This window comes from Bos grunniens, chromosome 7, assembly GCF_055505025.1.
Source record: "Bos grunniens cultivar Pamir isolate PY7600 chromosome 7, Bosgru_T2T1.0, whole genome shotgun sequence".
NCBI lineage: Eukaryota > Metazoa > Chordata > Mammalia > Artiodactyla > Bovidae > Bos > Bos grunniens.
In genome coordinates this window covers 35552919-35577345 of record NC_141171.1, presented here as the reverse complement: position 1 = coordinate 35577345, position 24427 = coordinate 35552919, and the positions used below count along the sequence as shown (strand labels likewise).

The following is a 24427-nucleotide window of genomic DNA, read 5'->3' as shown; positions in this document are numbered from 1 at the left end:
CAACAGGAATGGCCTCCAGGACATCAAAGTACAAAGCGCCCATTAAACTGCCTTTTTGGTTTGCTTAACCTTTTTGTTACTTCCAATAGCTATGGCCAGTGCCTGGGTCACTAGAGAAAGGTCTAGAATTTCTTTAAGGAGCAGCTTAAGTGCAGACATACGGGCATTTTTAGATTAGTTGGTAGTAACTTGTGGCGGAAGGACTTATGGAGGCTTTTTGTAGGCACACCTTTACCTCCTCCACTGCTGTTCTTTGGCACTGTCACTGGAAGACCGAGTCATATTCTGAAACATCTTCATTATGTGGGACACCCTTCCTGACATTTGCACATTCGGGCCCCAATGTCTCCACAAAGTTTACATGGTTCCTATTTATCACTACAGGTTATCTTTCTGAACACTAACCTGTTCGGCTATACTTCAAATCATTTATATTTGTGATGGCATTCAATTAGTACGGAACATTACTCTAGGTAGGACTTCTTTTTATAAAAGGCATATAATACAAGATAATAGTAAAAACAAAGGGGAAAAAAGGCTTGCTTATAGAAAGTCATTATATGGACATTTTGGGGAAAGTGTATGTGTGAATCTGAATCACCCACAGAATGTGGCACTGTTCCCTGGGACCATGAGCATGTATACCTGAAAGAGCCTGCTGCTGCTGCTGCTGCTGCTAACTCGCTTCAGTCGTGTCCAACCCTGTGCGACCCCATAGTCAACAGCCCACCAGGCTCCTCCGTCCCTGGGGTTCTCCAGGCAAGAACACTGGAGTGGGTTGCCATTTCCTTCTCCAATGCATCAAAGTGAAAAGTGAAAGTGAAGTTGCTCAGTCGTGTCCGACTCTCAGCGACCCCATGGACTCAGCTTACCAGGCTCCTCCATCCATGGGATTTTCCAGGCAAGAGTACTGGAGTGGGGTGCCATTGCCTTCTCCTAAATAGAGGTAAATGTGGCCTGACATTGGTGTTTCCTCCTAGAAGGTACCCGGCTCATGACATTTACTTAGTCATTGCTCCTCGTGGCCCCACAGACCTTCCATTGTAGGTATAAAAGAAAAGAAAGAGGATAGTGGAGGTCTAAATGGGAGCAAGAAAGTTTGTAGGATGAAAGCAGGTACAAAATTAGGACATGATTAGGAAAAATAAGTATTCTAACTACATTTCATCTGGACTGCTGGGAGACAAAACAAAATAAATGATACAGAAATGTATAGGGGAAGTGGCATATTGTACAGGCCACATTCAGTGTCAGACCAAGGAGTCTGACACAGATACCACAGATGTTTCTCAGTAAAGAATCAGTGGACCAAAGTGAATTTAAGTAAAGAAATTTCTAGAAATATATTACCCTTTACATAAGACTACTTATGTTGAAAAAGGAAAGAGGTGAAATATTCAGAAGGATTTTTAAAGTAAGAATAAATAATGATGAAATGAAATTCCTTAAAGAGAAAAATGTATATAAGCATGTATCTTACTCCCATCAACAATTACAGGAGTGGGGTGGCCCAAGTTTTAGTAGTATCTAATAAAATCCTTTGATAAATAGCCTAAGAATGAGATCTTTGAGGAAAAAGCTAAATAAATCTAGTTATTGCATTCTAAATGCTAAATATGACTAAAGGCCAAAGCTAAAATATCTTGTATAAATAGAATTACGAAAGTCTCAATGAGACGTTGCATAAGCTAGATCAAACTTCTTGGGCAAAAACTAGACATTTTAAAAAATACTAAATGAATGAAAATGTCAAGATTAATAGTTGCAGGAAAAAAGTGCAAGACAAAGAGATAAATAGAAGAGGAGCTAAAAGATGAGCCAAGACAGATCCACACAGAGGGAAGAATTTGCCCATCTGACAAGCAGTGCTGGCAGCAGACAGAATGTTTAAAGTACATGAAAAGAGAGTCTTTGTCTTGGCATTTAATTGAAATTAATTAAATCATGCTGGAATAAAAGCAAGAGAAAATGATAGATGCACATTATCTAAAGTTCGCTAGTACCTAGAAGAAGAGAAAGTCAACACTGCGTAAAGCACAAATGGAAAAGTTCAAGGGCATTCATTCTCTGAGCCAAAGCTGACTTTAAAACCCTTTCTAAGATCACTCCAACTACAAGAGCAACTCGTCGTATTTAACTGTACTATGTGGGGACTCATTCTCTTCTGAAGGGCATAATATATCCAAGTTGGTGTCTCACACATTACCTTAAAAGGGGAAGAGAAGGTGACCCATGCTGCTGCTGCTGCTGCTAAGTCGCTTCAGTCATGTCCGACCCTGTGTGACCCCATAGACGGCAGCCCACCGGGCTCCCCCGTCCCTGGGATTCTCCAGCCAAGAACACTGGAGTGGGTCGCCATTTCCTTCTCCAATGCATGAAAGGGAAAAGTGAACGTGAAGTCGCTCAGTCGTGTCCAACTCCTAGCGATCCCATGGACTGCAGCCTACCAGGCTCCTCCATCCATGGGATTTTCCAGGCAAGAGTACTGGAGTGGGGTGCCATTGCCTTCTCCAAGGTGACCCATAGACAGGATCAAATTCCAAAGAAAAAACTTCAGTAAACAACAGGAAGTCCTTTAGGTGTTACACTGACCAGCACCAAAAAATTGTCTGAGTCCCCAACCAGTCCAGCTATTTTACAGCAAAGACAAATTTTTGCCATTTTTGTTGCTGCTCTTAAACATGGTACATACACAATAGACCCCAAAAAATTAACACACCAAAATGATTGGAAACACATTTGACCAACAAAATCAAAGACCATTTATTTGTGATCTAACCAATCATTTCATGATTATCTTGTAAACTAAATAATGATGTTTAGTTAAGATTCTTTCATTAAACAATGGAAAATACTAAATATATTGAGGAAAACTGTGAAAATAAACCATTTGTGTCTTCAGACTGAAACAAAGAAATGAATATAAAGAGCTGTGTATAAAATTTAGAAAAGGAGATGAAAAAGGCAAACATTAAAATGTCAGGAATTTAATATAACAGTCTAAAATTTAAGAGTACTTAAAAGAGTATGATAATAAGATAGATGAAGAACGAAGACAGTAAGAGGAAGATGTTAATGATCACAATTTCAAATATAGAAAGAGGAGATTTTAAAGGGTAAACATATTTAAATAGCCATCTTTTAGTTACTGGGCTTCCCAGATTGTGCAGCTGTAAAGAATCCACCTGCCAATGCGGGAGATACGGGTTTGATCCCTGGGTGGGGACAATTCCCTGGAGTATGAAATGGCAACCCATTCCAGTATTCTTATGCAGAAAACTTCATGAACAGAGGAGCCTGCAGGCTACAGTCTACGGGATCGCAGAGAGTCAGACTCAGCTGAGCAACAGAGCACACACGTTTTTATTTACTACCTCTCAACTCTGACCTGTAATTCAGACACTCTGAGAAAATTAAATTACTCCATGCTGAAGCCAGAAGTTAAGACTATATCTCTAGTAGAAAGCAAAATTTAATGACTGAAAAATAATGAGTGAGATGCAACAGCAGCAATCAAGTAGTCCATAACTTGCATAGAGAGCACAGAAAGAGAAAGTTTAGTTTTCAGCAAAGCAGAAGAAAAACTGCATCAAAGATAGTAGGCAAGACGAGAAACATGAATAGAATAAATAGGGTAGGTCCACATTTCTGTGGGTAGAGGTCAAAGAATTAAGAGAAAAATAAATATGGTCTCAAATTAATAACCCTCAAGAAAACCAAGTATATTTAAAAATTTACAAGCATTTTCACATCAAGATCTAGAAGAAGTTTCATAAATCGAAAAGTCAAACTAAAAGGATACAATACATATGAGAAAAAAAGATAAACTTACTGGATGTTAAAACCAATAAATACCATGTTACTCAGTCTTAAACTTTTACTGATGTAGAAATATGAATTGTAAGCCTTTGGAGAAAAATGTCTTCTTGTATTTTAATAAACAACTTTCATATTTCCCTGTAGATGATTCATTTATAAAAAAGCTAAAATGCAACCAAGCAATATTTTATAATAGATAAACAAAATAAAATTATCTGATGAAATCCAACTCTGTAGACCATAAATGTCTTTAATAAAAGACATTTATGCTATGGCTGGGGCTTCCCAGATGGCACAGTGGTAAAGAATCTGCCTGCCAATGCAGGAGACATAAGAGATGCTGGTTCAATCCCTGGGTCAGGAAGATCCCTTGGAGGAGGAAATGGCAACCCACTTCAGTATTCTTGCCTAGAGAATCCCATGGACAGAGGAACCTGGAAGGATACAATCCGTGGAGTTGCAAAGAGTCAGATACAACCGAATCAACTTAGCATGCATGCATAAGGGGCTTCAGTTCAGTTCAATTCAGTCGCTCAGTTGTGTCCGACTCTTTGCGACCCCATGAATTGCAGCACGCCAGGCCTCCCTGTCCATCACCATCTTCCAGAGTTCACTCAAACTCACATCCATCGAGTCAGTGATGCCATCCAGCCATCTCATCCTCTGTCATCCCCTTCTCCTTCCCTCAATCCCTCTCAGCATCAGAGTCTTTTCCAATGAGTCAACTCTTCACATGAGGTGGCCAAAGTACTGGAGTTTCAGCTTTAGCATCATTCTTTCCAAAGAAATCCCAGGGCTGATCTCCTTTCGAATGGACTGGCTGGATCTCCTTGCAGTCCAAGGGACTCTCAAGAGTCTTCTCCAACACCACAGTTCAAAAGCATCAATTCTTTGGCGCTCAGCCTTCTTCACAGTCCAACTCTCACATCCATACATGACCACTGGAAAAACCATAGCCTTGACTAGACGGACCTTTGTTGGCAAAATAATGTCTCTGCTTTTGAATATGCTATCTAGGTTGGTCATAACTTTCCTTCCAAGGAGTAAGCATCTTTTAATTTCATGGCTGCAATCACCATCTGCAGTGGAGGCAGGCATCTGGGTATTTGAAATTCCTTGCAGTTTCATACACGCCTTGTAGTAGTTGGTTTCCTGTGATCATTTTAACCACTACTAATTCAGCCATCCTAAATCCTCAGTCAACTTTAATATTCAGTAGAATATTGATGCCCATAGGATATTACTTCTGTGCAACAACAATTGTTAGGGAATCATATATTCCTTGGCTTCCCTCATAGCTCAGTTGGTAAAGAATCCACTTGCAATGCAAGAGACCCCGGTTCAATCCTGGGTTGGGAAGATCTGCTGGAGAAGGGATAGGCTACCCACTTCAGTGGGCTTCCCTGGCTCAGCTGGTAAAGAATCTGCCTGCAATGTGGGAGACCTGGGTTTGAACCCTGGGTTGGGAAGATCCCCTGGAAAAGGAAGAGGCTACCCACTGCAGTGTTCTGGCCTGGAGAATTCCATGGACTACATAGTCCATGGAGTGGCAAAGAGTCGGACACAACTGAGTGACTTTCACTTTCAGATATGTTCATACATTCCTCACTTCTATGTAAGCTTGGACTGAACTTCAGCACCAGCATATGACACTCATACTGCCACATGGCGCAGGCCAAACCCTGTTCTCTCAACTATGAGAAGGCAATGAGAAGCTCCAGGGACCAAATACCTCCAAAGGACTGATATCCAATCAACTCAAGGCATCCGACACTTGGAACTAGAGTTCAACTGAGAATCTTGGAGAATGCTAATGCTAAGTAACGTGGTGATTACAGAATAATTCCCTTATGAAAATCCCATTTGGAGCCCACCAGGCTTCTCCGTCCATTAAAACATTATTCTAATTAAAGTTTATCATTTCATTCTATCCATAAACATGATACAATAAGAAATAATTCATAAAAAGAACACAATAGGGAGAATAGCTATTATGTAACTTTCAGTGACTCTTCAGGAATCACGGGATAGTTTAAAATTATTATGCATGACTAAAATTTTTCATATATCACTTGTGTTCTTTTAATAATAAAAATGAATCCTTAATACATGAAACTTAGAAATATACAGAAAAGTAAAAAAAGAAGAAAACCCCTGACGATTTTACCATCCAGAGAGAACTACTGCTACTGCTAAGTCACTTTAGTCGTGTCCGACTCTGTGCGACCCCATAGATGGCAGCCCACCAGGCTCCCCCATCCCTGGGATTCTCCAGCAAGAACGCTGGAGTGGGTTGCCATTTCCTTCTCTAATGCATGAAAGTGAAAAGTGAAAGTGAAGTCGCTTAGTCGTGTCCGACTCTTCTCGACCCCATGGACTGCAGCCTACCAGGCTCCTCCGTCCATGGGATTTTCCAGGCAAGAGTACTGGAGTGGGGTGCCATTGCCTTCTCCGACATCACCAGTTAAAAGTGAAATTTAGAGTTTTCATTCTGTAATTACACTATGTGCATGTTCCAAACATTATCAATTATGGAAATAATGTGTTTGGTTTTCTTCTTCATTACCCCAATCATTCACATTGGTTCAAGGCAGATAGAGAATTTAGGGGTGGTAGAACTTAGTGGATAAAGCAAAGCATAAACTTTGGCATCAGACAGACTGGAGTCATTCTAGATCTGCCACTAACTCAGGGTATACTCTGAATATACCCTGTTTATACAGAGTACATCAGTTAAGTCTCACTGTCCTCAACTTTAAAACAAATGTGATAACCGTACATTTTAAGACAGGTTTATGGTTTAAAAGAGATAATGTATCTGGAAAGTGCTGCAAGGCTTGAGCTTGAAGCACATGTCTAGGAGTCTAGGAACAGATTGGGTAGACAAGAAGAAACAGCGTGGCCTAATTCCTTGGTTCCACTGGGGACCCACTACCTGTTCTTTTTTTTTTTTTTTTTGGCTTGGGAACTCCCCCCACAACACAGACTATCATAGTCATAAGTGAATAAAATTCTTCAAATTCTGAGCTTTCAAGTCTCAACCTCTAGCAGCCCACCTGTGCTCTCAGAGAAGATCAGAACCATCCGGCACTCTGCTCAGCATTCAGTACATGCCATTGCTTAAATCCCATCCCTGAAAGCTAACTTAAAAAAAAAAAAAAACTGAAATTAGACGTCGGTGTCTGTGCACACAGTAAAACAAATTCCTCTCTTGCTCTGCTGCTTTCCAAAGCTCATCTGGGACTAGAGCTCAAACTGAATTCCAACTTCACACCCAGACTAGGCCTTCAGCTTGAAAGGACAAGGTGAGAACTTGGTCCATTAAACATTATGGAGTAAGTCAAGTAGCCAAGAGTCATACTCCAAGCAAATCCAGAATGGTTTCAGATTTTTTTCAACAAAGACCTCTTCGGTTTGATTCCAACCCAGGCCCCTGAGCTGCATGAGTTCACACTGTTACATTAGGCAGGCAAACACCAGGCTACACAGACAGAACCTTACTGCGTCCTTTTAGGGCTCAGTGGCGCCTATTCTCACATTACAATGGCTAACCTTGGATTAAAGAACACTTGGATAATAATAGCATAAACTTTTCACAGCTCACTTAAAACTTTGTAAAGGCTGGGTTTTTTTATAGAGGAGAGTGCATTAATATATAAAACAAGCATGTTGTTTAGTTTAACCATTTGGCCATGTGTGTTTTCCAGGGTCACTATTTCAGGAATATATAGGCAATCTCAATGTTTTTTTAATAAAGTGAGAGAATGCAAAACTTTACAGTTCACTTGAAGAAAGCCGTAGGACCTGCATACCATGTATTAAAAACAATTATTATGCTGTTGCCAGACAGTATGGGGTATATTACCAGAGCTCCTATCATTAGGCATGCCTCAGAATAGCTCTTAAAGAATCCAGATGGTGGCTTTCAACTTCATCTCCATGGTGTCCCCTAGGAAGTATGTGTTATAATCAGTCTCCTTCTGCCTTCAGAGTTTTGTAGAGCAGACCCAACAGAGCACGGGGCTTCCTGCTGTTACTGGTGGACTGTAACTATACTGGCCATTACTCTAAACAGCCACCAAAACGCCATGTGCGAGAGAACCCACCTGATCCACAAAAGCAAATTTGTAGCCCACGAGCAAAAACTGCTAGAGGAATTTCTCACAGAAGGCAGATCTCTCTCTTTTTTCTTTTTAATTATGCTTTTTGTTGCAATTCCACAGAAAATAAATGTGAAGGAAATGAATTTAGAATTTGGTTTTTCATAAAAATGATTTCCAATCAGGTTTTATTACCAACAAAGAAGTACTCAAGTGGGAAAGAATTATAAGATGAACAGATCAGACTCAGGTTACCTTCAGGGATAGAATTAAGCTGGGAACTTCTCTTGCTTATCTAAAAAACAGATTCTCTAAAGAAGCATAACTTTCTAAGTGGAATCACAATAGTACAATGGTTTCAGCTTGGAAATCATGATGAAATCATCTTTTTATTTTGCTGTGAAGTTTTGTGATAACTGTTCACACACTTTGTACTGAGTTAAAACTATATGACTTTGCAGTTTGCACAGTTCTAACACTGGCTTCTCTCATAATTTAATTGGAGGTACTCATCATACATGTGTGTTAACATATAAATAGTATATTTCATTAGATTTTAAAAAATATGATATTGTTAAATTAGCAGTATCAGAATTTTAAATGAATATGCCCTTTGACTCCTAAATTCATTTATAATAATTCATACCATAAGTGTTCTTTTACTTGTACGCAAAGCTATGTTTAAGCTAATTGAAATATTTTTATTTGTAAAAAAAAAAAAAAGAAATTATAAATTGGGAACTAGTAAAATTATTAGGGAGACCACAAATAAATTAGGTGTGTATATACTAATTTGGACTCCCAGATACAAGTTTTAAATAAATATGGAATTAACAATAGTATATATAGTATATACCTAGTACTATTTCCTACTTGTTTCATCTGTAAATATACTCACATCCATTTTGGCCGTGAATTAATTTTTACTATTTTTGCACTTTTATTTATATGGAATCCAAAAAGAGAGGAGAAATGAATACATGTACTCAAGTCTTCCATCAGGAGGTGAAATCAGTTAATTTAATTGTGTTTTCATAATATTAATTTTTTAATAATTTGATTACATTCCCATTTAAAGCATGAAAAAAGATGAGGTTTTTTTGATATGTTATATGTAAGATTTTGTTTGCTCTTAACAAATTACATGATGATTCAGCATTAAATCATGATGCATTGTTAGCACTCTGATCTCACAGGCAAATGATTGGCCTTTTCTCTCTTTTCCAGGACAGGGTAATTTAAATTAGGTCTTTTACCACATATATTTTTGAAATTTATATTTATTAATTTTTTAACATGGTAAAGTTATCACATTCTTGGTTGGGACAACCGTAAGATATATGTATTAATAAGATTTCAGTACATCCCAAAGGTTTTTGTTAATAACGTAATGGAAAGAATTTAAAATATATTACAAAAAAGGGAGAATCCATGACAGTTGTGTATAATTTCCTTTTAAAATATTATTTTCCATTAATATTTAACTAGCTATTTAGAGCAATTTTAGGGTTGCAGAAAAATAAAATATAATGTATAGAGAGTTCTTATATACTTCCCCACCTTCACACACACACACACACACACACACACACGCACACACACAGACACCAGCTTTCCCCATGTCAACATCTTGTATAAGTACGATACTTTTGCTAGAATTAATGAGCCAATACAGTCTATTATTATTAAGTAAAGCCCATAGTTTACAGTAAGACCCCTACACATGAATCTTCAAGTTGCAAACTTTCAAAGATATAAATAAGTTCACATATCCAAACATGTAAGTTAGTTCATATGTCAGGTATACATTGTCATATGCATGCATCCTTTACAATTTGTTGTGTTTTGTGTACTTTACAGTTCTGTATAGAGTACAGTAGTACAGGATCTTTATTTCAAGACCAAAATGTCCAGAAGAAAGCATAAAAGCAGCAGAATATAGCCAATTGTGTTAGCTGGGTATCTTGGCTAACTTTGTTGGACTTACAAACATGCTCTCAGAATGAAACTCATTTGTATGTAGGAGACTTACTGTACATAATGTAAGCTTTGCAAATGTATAAAATGTATCCACCATTACTTTTCAACAAGTCTATTCATTTTTTAACTTGCTATAGCTATCTACTCAGCATTAACCTCATAGCAAAAGATTGAAGCATTTAGGCATTAAAGTCTTTTTTTTCTTTCACTTTCTGTTTGAAGTGCCCAGTGCCCTTTTACAACTACAGGCTTTGTAGTCATAAATTACAACAATTCTGATTCATACACAGGTAGAAATACATGAATCATAGCATCCCAATATGTCTCTTTCCTCAGGAGAGTCTGCAGTAGAAACCCTGTCTAGAGAGTTGACCATTTAAACCCAAAGGCATGACTTGCTTATCATGTACTTATAGATATATGAATTTGAAGGTGGCTGGGCCCTTGGAGATAGATTTACAAGGTATAGCATATTGTCAATGAGTTCACTCTAACTGTAAACAATTTACGGCTATTGATTATTTTAAAATAGGCTTTAAAAACATCTAGAATAACTTTTCTATCAATAGAGATTTATCTGGACTCTAGCTGAATTTTCATTCACCAATGTCTATTTAGGAAGTTGATCCATTGTTTCCACTGTGTGACCTTGGAAGGTTAATGTCTTCTTTAACCATTTACTATCCAATCGTATTTGAATTTTGTGTTAAAAAATAGGATAAGTTATAAATTCAAATTATGTGGCATGAAGTCTATTCTACATGTCCATCAAATTGAGCAAACAAATTTGTTTTGGGAAGAAAAGAGGGCAAAGAACAAATGTATTCCTTTCCCCAAAATTACATAATTACCTAGAATGATATGAAAGTCATCCCACAATAATATTGGAAAAATTTCATTCCTAAAATGATTTAAATTTATCATTATTAAAACAAACAGAACAAAAAAAAATTAAACTTTGACCTGAGTTCTATTCTAATCACCAAATAGAGGCAAAATTTAGCATACAATAGTACACAGACGTAAGACCCAAATAAAACTTAAATCTCAATTCAGAACCTACAATTTAAATGAAATTATGCTTTATAATATAAGTCATAGTATGTATCAGCTAAAATATAATCAAGAAGATGTACCACCTTTGTCATTAAAATTCAATGTGATAGTCTACCAAAGCAAGTTTCTGATTTTTTAAGGATGTTAAGGAAAAAAACTAGTTTTTATCTGGTTAACCAAAGAGTGGGAATCATTGTAATGGAGAATTGGGCTAGCTGGCTCATCTTTATAATCCGACATTTACACAGGTCTTTATATTTTCAAAATGTTCTACAACCATTTTTCCTAGTTCCATAGATATAACCTGGAGAAGTAAATTAATTGTTCAATTCACATTTTACAAATGAGCACAAAGAAGCAAAGTGAGATTAAGCAAATCAGATGCAAAGCCAAGATAAGAAATTCTTGCCCTGGCAGGCTTCATCCACAGCTTTTCTGTGCCTCAAGGAATCCTAAATCTTTCTATTTGAAAATTTCTGAAGAGAACTAAGCTGTCAAACGCACACTCACAATCAAGACTCCTCATCATTCTAGCCCAGGTGGCCCAATTATAGATTTAACCTGAAGTAAGTTCTGATCTATTGGTAAAATAATATGGCAAGTCATGGTTACTACAGTCTTAATCTCTTACTTTAAAACAGTCTTCAAAGACTAACATGCCTTTAACCATGAGTAAACTATCTTTTCAGCTCTGCTCATTCTTTTTCTGCTCTTATTAGAACAGTACTGCCACTGTGCAGGTTCCACTTGCAACACCCCAGGAAGTTCTGTGAATCTGCCTCAATATTACAGGGAAGAAAGGAGAACCATAAAAAACAGCACATAAATGTGGGGAAATAATAGGGTCATTGTCTGGCATTTGATTGAGTAATTTGATCAGAGGGCAGAATTCACATGACTTAGCCCAAGTGGGCCTGTATACTTTCCTTTCTTTCATTTCTTGGGTTCAGTCCACCCCATCACCTACCACCCCCTGCCCACAATGAATTTATACACAGAGCCACCTTACATGGCCTCAGTGTTCTCCCCGTGGAGAACATAAAGCTGAAAAAAGCCATTTCCTCTTAGGAGGTAAAGATGCCACTTAAAGGATTAAATGCTCTTTTTATACAGTTCATCTGGATGATAAATTGAATTTTTCAGTTTTGAAAAGATTTCTAAAGGAATTCAGATGTTTGAAGTAGAATATGACTTTTTTTAGGAGCTTCTGTTGGGCGAATATAACCATTTATTAAGGGATAATTTGCTGCAATGTAGCATTTGATCCATGATCTGGATCAAACCCCAAACCTACAAAATTAACTTTGTCAATTTGAGGATTAGACTTCTTGGAAATAATATGTATGATTAAAAACTTGAAAACAAATTAATTAAAAGAACAAATTCAATTTCTTGAACCTGTCATAAATTTTGCTATTTTTGGTGAATGGCATTTTAAGAGCCCAGAGAGTTAACAAGGCCTAATGGTGGCAAAAGTAGACGAAATTATTTTTAAAAAATGAATTTATCATCTTTAGAAGCACCCAAGGCAATGGCACCCCACTCCAGTACTTTTGCCTGGAAGATCCCATGGACAGAGAAGCCTGGTGGGCTGCAGTCCATGGGATCGCTAGAGTCGAACACGACTGAGCGACTTCACTTTCACTTTTCACTTTCATGCATTGGAGAAGGAAATGGCAACCCACTCCAGTGTTCTTGCCTGGAGAATCCCAGGGACGGGGGAGCCTGGTGGGCTGCCATCTATGGGGTCGCACAGAGTCGGACACGACTGAAGCAACTTAGCAGCAGCAGCAGCAGTACTTTTCAAAATAAAATAAATCTACTTAAAATGTATTTTATATTCTTCAAATGCCACTAAACAAAGCAATAAAGTTACAACTCAACATTGGTGAGTACTATGCATATGTTACAGTTTCTTCTATTTCATTCTTAGAAAATAAATAATAAAGTAGGAATTTATTGCTTAAATTATATATTGACTTCCAAGTTAGAAACTCAAAGTACAAAAAAAAGATGTGATCACGCATAAAATTTGGAAAAAAAAACATTATTTTCATATTTATTAAGCTTTTATATATATTGTTTCTAGAAAAAGATCAATCACAAATACTATACTGACACCATAGGTATCTATGCATATTTGTAAACCCAAGTTTTATATATATGTGAAAGTTACTAAATGTCACTCTAAAAAAAGCAGATAGCCATAATTAAGTGTAAACATGGACGCTGTTCTGAACAAGAGTCCCAGACATCAAAACTAGACTTTCACTCAGTCTGCATCTGTTTGTTAATTCAAACTTAGCATTCTAGTTTAAGAATTATTTCTTAACCATTTGTACTGACAGTTCGAAAATCAAACTTTTTAAATGAGAATAATCATTATCATGTCTAATGTTTCCAAGTTTGTTATTCATGTCTTAGGGATCACATAAATTTTGTTTTATAATTCAGTTCTCCCTCCATTAAAATAAATTAAAACAATGCCTTTCAGAACTATGTGTACATCTCCTTGCTCACTAAACTGACTGAATAAAAACTATTCTTTTCCACCTATTCCTGTCATTTTGACATTAATAAGCTATCCGTGACTTGTGTTTGGGTGGTAGAATTGTGTTCAGAAGTGGAGTGACATTCAGTTCCCTGAGTCAGGTAATGGAGCCTATATTTTATGGAGGCATGCCTCTGATTTTACTAGCCTTTTCTAAGTACATTAACAGCATAAGCTATATTTTTGAAAGCATCTATAAATTATAAAAATGGTACAGATGTAACATTGTATGCCTATAATTATATGCCTAAATGCCCTAAGAACATGCTGGTATACCCCAACCCTGTAAAAAAACAAAAGAATGCCCTTGAAATTCATTTTAATTCCTTCAAATTGACCTGTACTACATGTCAGGAATGAAAATCAATGGTTATTTATATTATATCCACAAAGCACTATACAGTTACAAGGCCAATATAAAATGATTATCAGTTTGTCATTTTCTCCGTTTTTTATTTTACGTCATTTGAAATCACTTACATAATAAATCAAAGAAATAAGAGTAAATGTATAAATGTTCAGGATTAAATGTTCCTAACTTTTAACAAGGGTACATAGAAACTGATGTATTTACAAGTGAATTCTACCACAAATTCTACCAGGTCTCTTTGCCAGTCCTTTTCCCCACACTCCAGCCCAAAGAAGGTGAGCTCTAGTTATAGATCCCATCTGCCATGCAAATCATGTCTTCAGATAGGGAATGAAATCCCTTACACTCTTTTAATTTCTTCCAGAGTATTCCTTGCTATACCCAGCTCTTACGCAAGCTCATAAGCTCTAAATTACATTGCTTGTATTGCTAATGATGGGCATTGTTCATTTTGAAACATCCTCTTTGCTTCCATTTTTAATGATATAATAAAAATAAAGACATTCAAGATGTAAAAGTCCATAACCCTGGAAAGACAGCGCTGAAAGAGACCTCAGAAATCACTAAGTCTAGAGTGGTATTTCTCATTCATTTCTTTAGTATCACTCCCCAAGAAGAGTTTTTAGGCATTGTCTTCCACATTGCCCCCAATTTCAACATTATAGATCTATTTATATCTGTGTACATATTCTATGTATATCTGCACTTTATACATAAAGAGAGGAGGAATTCTTTCCCCTTAACAACAATTTTTTATCCCCTTTGGGCAAAATCACCTTTGAGTTGAATATATTTTTCAGTTAAAGAAATATGAGCCAAAAAGAGCCAGTAAAATGATAGCATATCCTGTCAAAATTATCTTAGTAAACTTACAGTGAGGCAAAAGCTGGAGTTTCCACCTTTGACCATCATTAGTATAATATTGAGATACATTACCTCTGGAAGAGATCTGAGGGAAGAAATAACACTACTTTTAATTATGTGTCCCTATCTAATATATTCCCTTACTTTTCTTTCATTGATTATATGGATACTCTTCCCTTTTGTCATGCTGGTAATATTAAAAGAACACATGACTTCTTTCTCAAATCTTTTATGACTTCTTTTTCTCGTTTAATTTTTCTCTGTTTATCACAATAGCACCTTTTCATAGCATCTTTCATGAACAGAAAATCAGCTTAAAGATACATAAATATTCATAGTATGCAAGAACATACACACACGTATATAATTCATACATAACTACATGCACATATACCATTTTAAGGTGAAGAAAGGCCACACACTGTGACATTCTATACTGCTAAAGACCAGAGGACACTGTAATGTATAACAGATTGTAGACATTGTTCATGATGACATTTAAACATTTCAGTTTCACACCTAATCATGACAAATTTCTGACTAATGCCATTCTTTTCAGTGCAGCTTATGGAACTAAACCACTTAATATTACAACAACTGACAACTTAATAGTGAATAGTTCAGAAGCCTAATCAATAAAAATAGATCCTAGACCAGGGCAAAAGGCAATGGAGTAAGATTCAGAAGGTGGTGGCTGACTCAGCTCCCTTCAAATAAATCAAATGAATCACTCAAAACTCTATGGAAATAATAGCTAAGAAGAACCTCAGAAATTCTGATTAGGCAGAAGTGTTTTTATGTGATGTGTGTTGGTCTTTGTTGTTCACTAAAAGGACAAGTTTGGCAGGGCTTAAATTTCATGGTCAAAGTGGTATAGCTTGTGTCAGAGAGGTTTTTTGTGGGTTTATGAAAAGAATATGGAGCGCAAAGACAGCATTCTGGTGCTTGCCCCAGCTCCTTCCTTTCTGATTCTCTTTCTCTGGGAAAGTTTCTTAACTTTCTGAGTCTGGGTCCCTCTTGTTTTAGGCATAAGCTATTTGTGAGGTTAAATGAAATAATGACCATGACTTATACACGAGGCTTCCAGTTGTTCACAAAAATAAGGCAGTCCTATTTCTCATTATTGATATCCTATAGTAACTGCTACTTAGTGTTTCCTAATCCAAAAGTCAATCAAGTAAGATTTTGTTTTGCATTTACTTTCAACAGGACAATATTAAACTATGAACAAAAGATGATTTTAAGAACATCGTCATATCCCTCAATGTCTTAATGACAGATAATGAAAGATACAGGCATTGAGTAATGAGTTCTATAAAAAGGACTCTTAGAATTAGTTTTTCTTACTCCTCAGTATAGATCATCAGGCTTTACCCTCTACATCCAGGACATCTTGCTATGAAAGTGTGCCACATGGTTCTAAACACTGAAGCACAGCAAAGTGATAGTAATGGGGGTTAAAGTTTGGGCAGAGGAGATTGCATAGGGGAGGATAGAGACTTAGTATAACTCTCATTTCAAAAAAAAGAAAAAGGAACTTTTATACAACTTGGCATGTGCTCATGTTGGTATTGGAGAAGGCAATGGCACCCCACTCCAGTACTCTTGCCTGGAGAATCCTGTGGATGGAGGAGCCTGGTAGGCTGCAGTCCATGGGGTCGCTAAGAGTCAGACACGACTGAGCAACTTCACTTTCACTTTTAACTTTCATGCATTGGAGAAGCAAATGGCAACCCACTCCAGTGTTCTTGCCTGGAGAACCCCAGGGACGGAGGAGCCTGGTGGGCTGCTGTCTATGGGGTTGCACAGAGTTGGACATGACTGAAGCGATGCAGCAGCAGCAGCAGCAGCATGTTGGTATATCTTTAAGTTCTAGGAAGAATTAGGTGCCAGTTATTCTCATTTCCCTAGTTCCCCAAAGGTGAATGTATAACAGATAAGTATACCAATTTGAAGTTTTGATAAAGAGGTACAGCATGCATGCCATCTTCTCAGTAAGGCTGATACTCTTGTGGCCAGAATGGCCAGGACAGGAGAGATGAGTATCCCTTTTAAAGGTTCTTAGTGCTTACATCATGTTGCACCATGTCTTAAAAGTTCTTTGAGGGTATATCCTCTATCACCACTACCCTGCCAGATTGGAATCTCCTGGAAATTAGGGATCATGTTAGGCAATGGCAACCCACTCCAGTATTCTTGCCTGGGAAATCCCATGGATGGAGAAGTCTGGCAGACTATAGTCCATGGAGTCACAGAGTTGGACATGAGTGAGCAACCTCACTTTTTTTTTTTTTTTTTACATTTTATTCATTTTCTATCCTGATAACGACAGAAATGACTGCAGTACATGCTACACATTCAGTGAATGTTTGTTAATTTAAAATGAACACAGAGAAACCACAAACATGTTAATATTTTCATGCTTTTTTTTTACATTGATAGTTTGTGATCATACAACATTCTATGTTAACAGTGTATCCTTTAAAATTCCATACACACAGGTCTAAAATATAGTCTACAAAATAAAGGGAACAGCTATAATCTTATGAAATAAAACTCTAAAGAGAAGAAAAAGTAAATTATTAGAAAGCCCTATTTGAATTTATTATAGTAAATTCCAGTTCTAATCTATATTTGCCTTTTGTTTATAATGCTATTGCTCTTCTGAGCAATTTGTTTTAAAGCATGTTTCTGAAGGTTAAATTAGACTTAAAAGTAAATTTCTACCTTTTACCTTTACAAACTACACCCCTGCTCCTTGAGGAGTCAAGAGAGTTTCTGATGAAGATTTCAACACAATTATTATATCATGTGGCATGTCTTTTCACTGACCAAGACTCTCTACCCCATCCAAGTTAGGTTGAACGCTAATTTTGCTTTTAGTCATTAATTTGTTACTTTCTCAATTGTTCTACATTCTTAATTGCTAGCAGGCAAAAGACTTCTGTATAACCAAGCATGTTTGACTCTGAGAAGCTAGAAGTTAGAAGGGCCTGTCTATATGCATATGCTCTTGTCTTCTCTAGTCAAAAGCTTCTGATCAATAGACTTAAGAGCTATTTCTAGCGACCTAGCATAGAACTGAAAATTGAACGTTCTTTCGGCCAAGACTGCCCAATAGTGATTCATGAACGGTATACAGAGTCTGTTGAGTTGTCCCATGCTTCAGCAGTTTACAGGGAGTACAGATTATTAGAATTGAGTTGGGCTTGATATTTGCTCACACCTCTGTTACGGTTTGTGGCTACTGATTTTTTAGAAGGCACAGATACTGTGCCTATCCATCCAAAGGATGGTTTAGGCATATGGTTGGGCTCTATGAAGAAATGGTCTTAACTGCTGAAGCCAATTTGTTTTTTGTAACATTGGTGTTACCCAGGATAGTTTTACTTGGTAAATGGTAAACAGTGATGTTGGTGGTGTTATGCACTCATGTTAGTGTGTATTAGAATTATGTGACCAGCACATCAGACCCATGGTTTCTTATATGTCACTGCTCAAGAGGAGGCTAATAATACTACTTAGAATTGAAAAAACTATGTCTGTGATGCAAGCATAATCATTTTTTTGGAAACATTATACCAAACTTGATTCCTTAAAGACAGAAAGCAGATTAAGTCATGCATATTGAGAAGTTTTATCATTTTAACCTGTCTTTTCACTTTCTGATATAACAAAGCTAAGTATCAGGATATTCAGCTCGAGATCAAGATAAATACATATGAGATTTTTCAGAAATAAAAGTTTTAGGGTGTTAATTCAGCTCCAGTCACTTGTGGATTTAGATTCAATGAAGGTCAAATTGTTTCTCCTAAAACATAACTGCTGCTGCAGCTGCTTCTGCTAAGTCGCTTCAGTCGTGTCCGACTCTGTGCGACCCCATAGACGGCAGGCCGCCAGGCTCCCCCGTCCCCGGGATTCTCCAGGCAAGAACACTGGAGTGGGTTGTCATTTCCTTCTCCAATGCATGAAAGTGAGAAGTGAAAGTGAAGTCGCTCAGTCGTGTCTGACTCTTAGCGACCCCACAGACTACAGCCTACCAGGCTCCTCCGTCCATGGGATTTTCATAAACACAATTAATTTTTGTGAATGCTAAGTCACTTCATCATGCCCGATTCTTTGTGACCCTACAAACCATAGCCTGCCAGGCTCCTCTGTCCATGGGATTCCCCGAGAATGCTGGAATGGTTTCCCATGCCCTTCTCCAGGGGATCTTCTCCACCCAGAGATTGAACCCCCATCTCTTAGGTCTCCTGAATTGGCAGGTGGGTTCTTTACCACTAGCACCACCCAGGACACCCAGTTAACCTATATACAGTTATTAATTTTGTTTCCAGGCATTCACAGCATAAAGAAGTACAATAGTCATAGTCCAGTTTACCAAAAATATGAATATATTTCCAGGAGACATTTTTCTAAATCTGACTCGAAGTGGATATGTTGCTGAAAAAGTAACTATATTTTAATTTCACTTCTGACACTGTTTCACAAGGAAATGAGGACAAGGCCTCATTGCCCTGTTTTTGTTCTTTGCTCTCGAATAAAGCCAATCTCCATTCCATGAAGCATAAAGCTCATCATGGTCTAGCCTCTGCCTGTGTTCTAACTTCATCCTTCTCCATCTCCCTCTTAATTCACTTCAACCCAGACATCAGAGATTTCTGCAATTCTGGGCTAAAAAACTCTTTCCCAAGGACCTTTTCCCATACTATTCCCTCTGCCAGGAACACTTTTCCTCTAACCCTTTGCACATCATTCTCTTCTCAAGGTATCAGCTAAAATTCATTCTCTCAAAAGAGCATTCACTACTAAGCTATTCAAGAGAAATCTTCTCTCTGCTCTTTTCTTCATTTCCTTCCTAAGAAATAGGTATTTGCTATGGCTCAGAGAGTAAAGAATCCACCTGCAATGCAAGAAACGTGGGTTCAATCCCTGGGTTGGAAACATCCCCTGAAAAAGGAAATGGCAACCCACTCCAGTACTCTTGCCTGGAGAATCCTTGGACAGAGGAGCCTGGTGGGCTACAGTCCATGGGGTCGCAGAGTCCAATACGACTGAGGGACAACACACAGACACATCTTTTCTTTAGTTACTTTGTGTTTGTGTGTGGATGTGAGTGAATGTGTGTGTGTGTGTGTGTGTGTGTGTGTGTAGCTCTCTTTGCCTTGAATTAAATCCATTAGGCTATATCAATTTACATTCCCAGCAGCAGTGCAAGAGGGTTCCCTTTTCTCCACATCCTCTCAAGCTTTTCTTTGTAGATTTTTTGAGGATGGACATTCAGACAGGTGTGAGGTGATACCTCATTGGAGTTTTGATTTGCATTTCTGTAATAATGAGCTGGGCTTCCCAGATGGCTCAGATGTAGAGAATCTACCTGCCAGAGCAGGAAATGCTAGAGATGCAGGTTCCATTCCTGGCTCAGAAAGATCCCCTGGAGGAGGAAATGGTCACCCACTCCAGTATTGCCTGGAGAATCCCATGGGCAGGGGAGCCTGGTGGGCTACAGTCCACAGGCTTGCAAAGAGCTGGACCTAACTGACCTCTCACACACACAATCATGCGTTGTATTGAGCATTTTTTCATGTATCTGTTGGCCATCTGTGCATCTTCTTTGGAGAAATGTCTGTTTAAGTCTTCTGCCTATTTTTTGATTGGGTTATTTCTCTGATATTGAGCTGCATGTGCTGCTTGTATATTTTGGAAGTACTTTAACTAGATATTGCAAAATTTCTTTCATTAAGATTGTGTCATTTTAAATCCCCACCAGCAATGATGTGAATGACTGATTCCCCACAGACTCAGCGTGAAAATGTATTAACATGTATTTTAATTCTGTCAATATGGAATGGCAAGAAAATATGTTTCACTATAGTCTGTATACATGTTATGAGTGAGCTTGAACATACTGTCAAATGTTTAAGAGCCATTTTTACACATTTTAGTGAATGTGTCATTGATGTTCTGCTTTTCCTAAAAATAAAATGAACCTTCTATTGTGGAAACATTAAAAAATAAAGCCATTAGGACACAAATTTACTATTGTTTTGTTCATCATTTTTTTTCTGCTTAATAGCATACCCAATGTTTGCACACAGTAGGTCCCTATGAAATATTTTTGAAAGGTTTAATAAGTACCTGTCTTACTGGTAATTTCCTCCAATTTTGAATGTTTCAATCATCCTATCAAAGTTCTTGAATAAATTCTGTTTTCAATACAATATTAAAAACATAAAATAGGACAAATTATGCTTTGCTCCTTTTAAAATTAGTCATTCAAAACTAAACCTGAAGTATGACTCTCAACATTCAGGTTCAGCACCTTAGCTTTGTATTTGGAAAGTATGATGAATCTCTCACTTGAACAAAAGCTCATACCAATTTAAAACACTAAACTCCAGGGTGTCAGGAACCATCCTCACTTTATAGTCTTAGCAATGCAGTTTTTCTTACTGCAATGTTTTGTTGATTAATTATCCAGCTAGTAACTAGCCACTATTTTCTTCAGTTTTCTTTGTTGAAATCTATTTTTCTCTTTGACATTCAGGTTTTTCTATTTTCATGGTGTCATTTTCCCATCTATCATTTTCTCTTTTATTTTCCTAAAGAAATGAGTCACCTGAACATATCTTTGATGCCTCATCTTCCGGCACAGGTGAAGGAAAATGTGTAACATCTCAGCTGTTGGTTGAATTCATATTTTTCAGTTCCAATTATGTTCTCTGAATTACAAGTTATATGTTTTTAAATGAAAATGTTTTCTTTTTTCACAAAGCCATATCATTCCAACTTTCCTGTTGTATAAATGAATTGTTTAATCAATTCAACAAACATCTGTTCAACACTGGCAAGATGGCTGACACTGTCCTAGGCTCTAGGAAACAGCCAAGAACAAAATATTAAGTCCATGTTTTCATGGACTTCCAGCTGGTCAGGAACCTTCTAGTTAGAACATGCGTTAATGTACACAACATGCAAACACATCTACACACCTTTCCTGCATAGGCCTGCTAAAACATATGGATCCTATACAGGGGAAAGGAGAGAATGTATACTGAGAGTTAATTATTAGTACTTGTTACATTATTACTATTTTATTAACTAAATCCAGGAAATAAATTATAAAATTTTCCTAATAATTAAGAATATACTATGTAATCTCTGGCATCCAGGAACATATTATCCAGTTAGAAAAATAAAACATAGGATAATTGAACTAATAACATGACTGGATTTCTAATCATGGTATGTGTGCTCGTGTGTGCTCAGCTGCCCAGTTATGTCTGACACTTTGCAACTCTGTGGACAGTAGCCCGCGAGGCTCCTCTGTCCATGGGATTCTCCAGGCAAGAATACTAGAGTGAATTGCCATTTCCTCCTCCAGGGCATCTTCCTGACCTCCATCTCCTGTGGCTCCTGCATCGGCATGCAGATTCTATACCACTGAGCTACCCAAGGAAGCCTTAATCATGGTGTAATCGCCTTCAAAGCAGGATTTCCTCACCTCTTTCCCCAACTTCAATTCTAACTACTATGAGCACTTTATGCTTTAAGCATTGACACTTTTCTGGAAAAATGCAATGTCCTTGTCTGGAAAATGCTATGTCCTTTCACCATCCCATGCCTTTGCAGATGCTGTATCAAGTTTTTGGCTTTGTATTCTTACCTGCAAACCTTTTCTTGATCCCTCAAGGCCAAAGTATAGTGACAATACTTACCTAAGACCCTGGTTCACAGAGGTACTCAATAAATGGTGTTGAATGAACTAGTGAATATAGAAACATGTGAAGTTACTGTGAATGCTCAGTCAATGATGCAACTACACAAATCCTCAAGGTTCGAAATAAGAGAGAAAGCATGCTCAAGATAAGCATTCAGAAAGGAAAGGAACTATTCTTAAAAAGTGTGAAAACAACTTTGTACGTCAGAGAATGAGAAACTATTTTATAGATACAACAGAAACGTGATTTAGAAGCATATGATAACACATTTATTTTCTTCATTCTTGATATTTATATTTTACCTAATGCTCATGATGAAATTTACTCTTGCCTGGAAAACCCCATGGACAGAGGAGCCTGGTGGGCTGCAGTCCATGGGGTCGCTAAGAGTTGGACACGACTGAGGGACTTCCCTTTCACTTTTCACTTTCATGCATTGGAGAAGGAAATGGCAACCCACTCCAGTGTTCTTGCCTGTAGAATCCCAGGGACAGGGGAGCCTGGTGGGCTGCCATCTATGGGGTCGCACAGAGTTGGACACGACTGAAGCGACTTGTAGCAGCAGCAGCAGCATGATGAAATTACAAGAACAACTTTCCCTTTGCACTGAAATTTCATGTAAGCTATCTATCAATCAATAAACTCATTATTGAATAGAGATATATTAATACATTTTGTTACCTGAATGTTATTGACTGGAGGTGTTTCAGTATCCACTTTCATAAAAAATCATAGGCTACAGGTGTTAGTGTCTGCAAAAATCCCCCAGGTTAATAATGTGTTAAGAAAATGAGCTGGTACATTAAGTTTGTGACCTTTGTTTCCTTCTTGAAGAAAAGCATTCCTTTCCCTCACAGCTAAGTGAATTTTCCAAATTAAAGTCTCTTGATAGATGTCAACAGGTTCACTTCCAACTCTTAATTTTTAAACCCTTCCTGGTTATACCTATAAAGCAAAACTAAAGAATAAACTTAAATATTTAAGATTTATCAATGCAGCCCATTTTGAATATACTGCCCTCAATATACCATGTACCTAAAGTATTAATAATTACTTATTACAGAAACAACTATGTGAATAATATATAATAGAAATAAAGTCACAAAGTTTTTTCAATCTTCTCAAGGTAAGTGAAGACAAATTGTTTTTTTGGATTGGGTAGATGCACACTATTCTTTCCCTATGAGCAGAATGCATATTCTGTCTGTAACAAACATTCTCTGCTTAGAGTTAAAATTTTTCTGTATACTTCACTAATGTGAAAAACTCCAGTTCAAGCCAGAGTTTTCTTGCTTTAATAATGATACCTAATTTGAGCCTTAGAATTGCCTCCAAATCTGTAACTCCATTTCTGCATGACTCTGAACTTGTTAGTAGAGATGCTTCATTCTATACAATGTGAGAAGTATGGAGGCTAGTCATGACCTCTGGAGTCTGCTCATGCAACTCCAGAATTCTGTGGTTCTCTGAGTGGTTTTATAATCTCCTCTAGTCACCCAGGAAAGGATTTTCTTCTCTTTGGAATTTCTCCCAGGCTTGACAGAGAGTGAATCTCCCAGCCTTGAATTTGTTACCTGAAGTTCAGGTCAATATGTTGTTAAATGATTATTTTCCAAAAATAGGTAATGTCATGGCTCATACAAATATAATATGAATACTTAACGAATATTTTATTTAACTTATTCATTAATGGGGGATTCAGTAAGATATTACTATCAATAAAATGGTGACCTCACTTATATAGGTCAATCAAAATTCTGAAGCATATTAATAAAAATACACAAGACTGTCCTTCTATGGGATAATAAACAATTGCATTTCATCAGATGAAGCTGACTTACATTTCTATGGACAAGAGTTATCTGCATAATTATTAATTTTCCACAAATATTGTAAAAATCACTGAAAGGCAGTGAAAAGTGGAGATAAGACAGCAAGAAGCATAAGATAGGAGACTGAGTATTCT

The 24427-nt window shown here is 37.3% G+C and overlaps 1 protein-coding gene across 22 annotated transcripts in view; it reads right to left on the bottom strand.

Annotated features, from left to right (window-relative positions):
* LOC147369033 (uncharacterized) overlaps nucleotides 1–24427 on the bottom strand; it is a 1040253-nt gene that overhangs the window by 547301 nt on the left and 468525 nt on the right. For 4 of the 22 annotated variants that reach the window (XR_015167190.1, XR_015167198.1, XR_015167200.1 and 1 more), the window contains one exon: nucleotides 14980–16612. The exons of the other annotated variants lie outside the window; for them this stretch is intronic. The gene's annotated coding sequence lies outside the window, so the exon portion shown is untranslated. Of the gene's footprint in view, nucleotides 1–14979; nucleotides 16613–24427 lie in introns of those variants that run through there. 22 annotated transcript variants of the gene reach the window in all.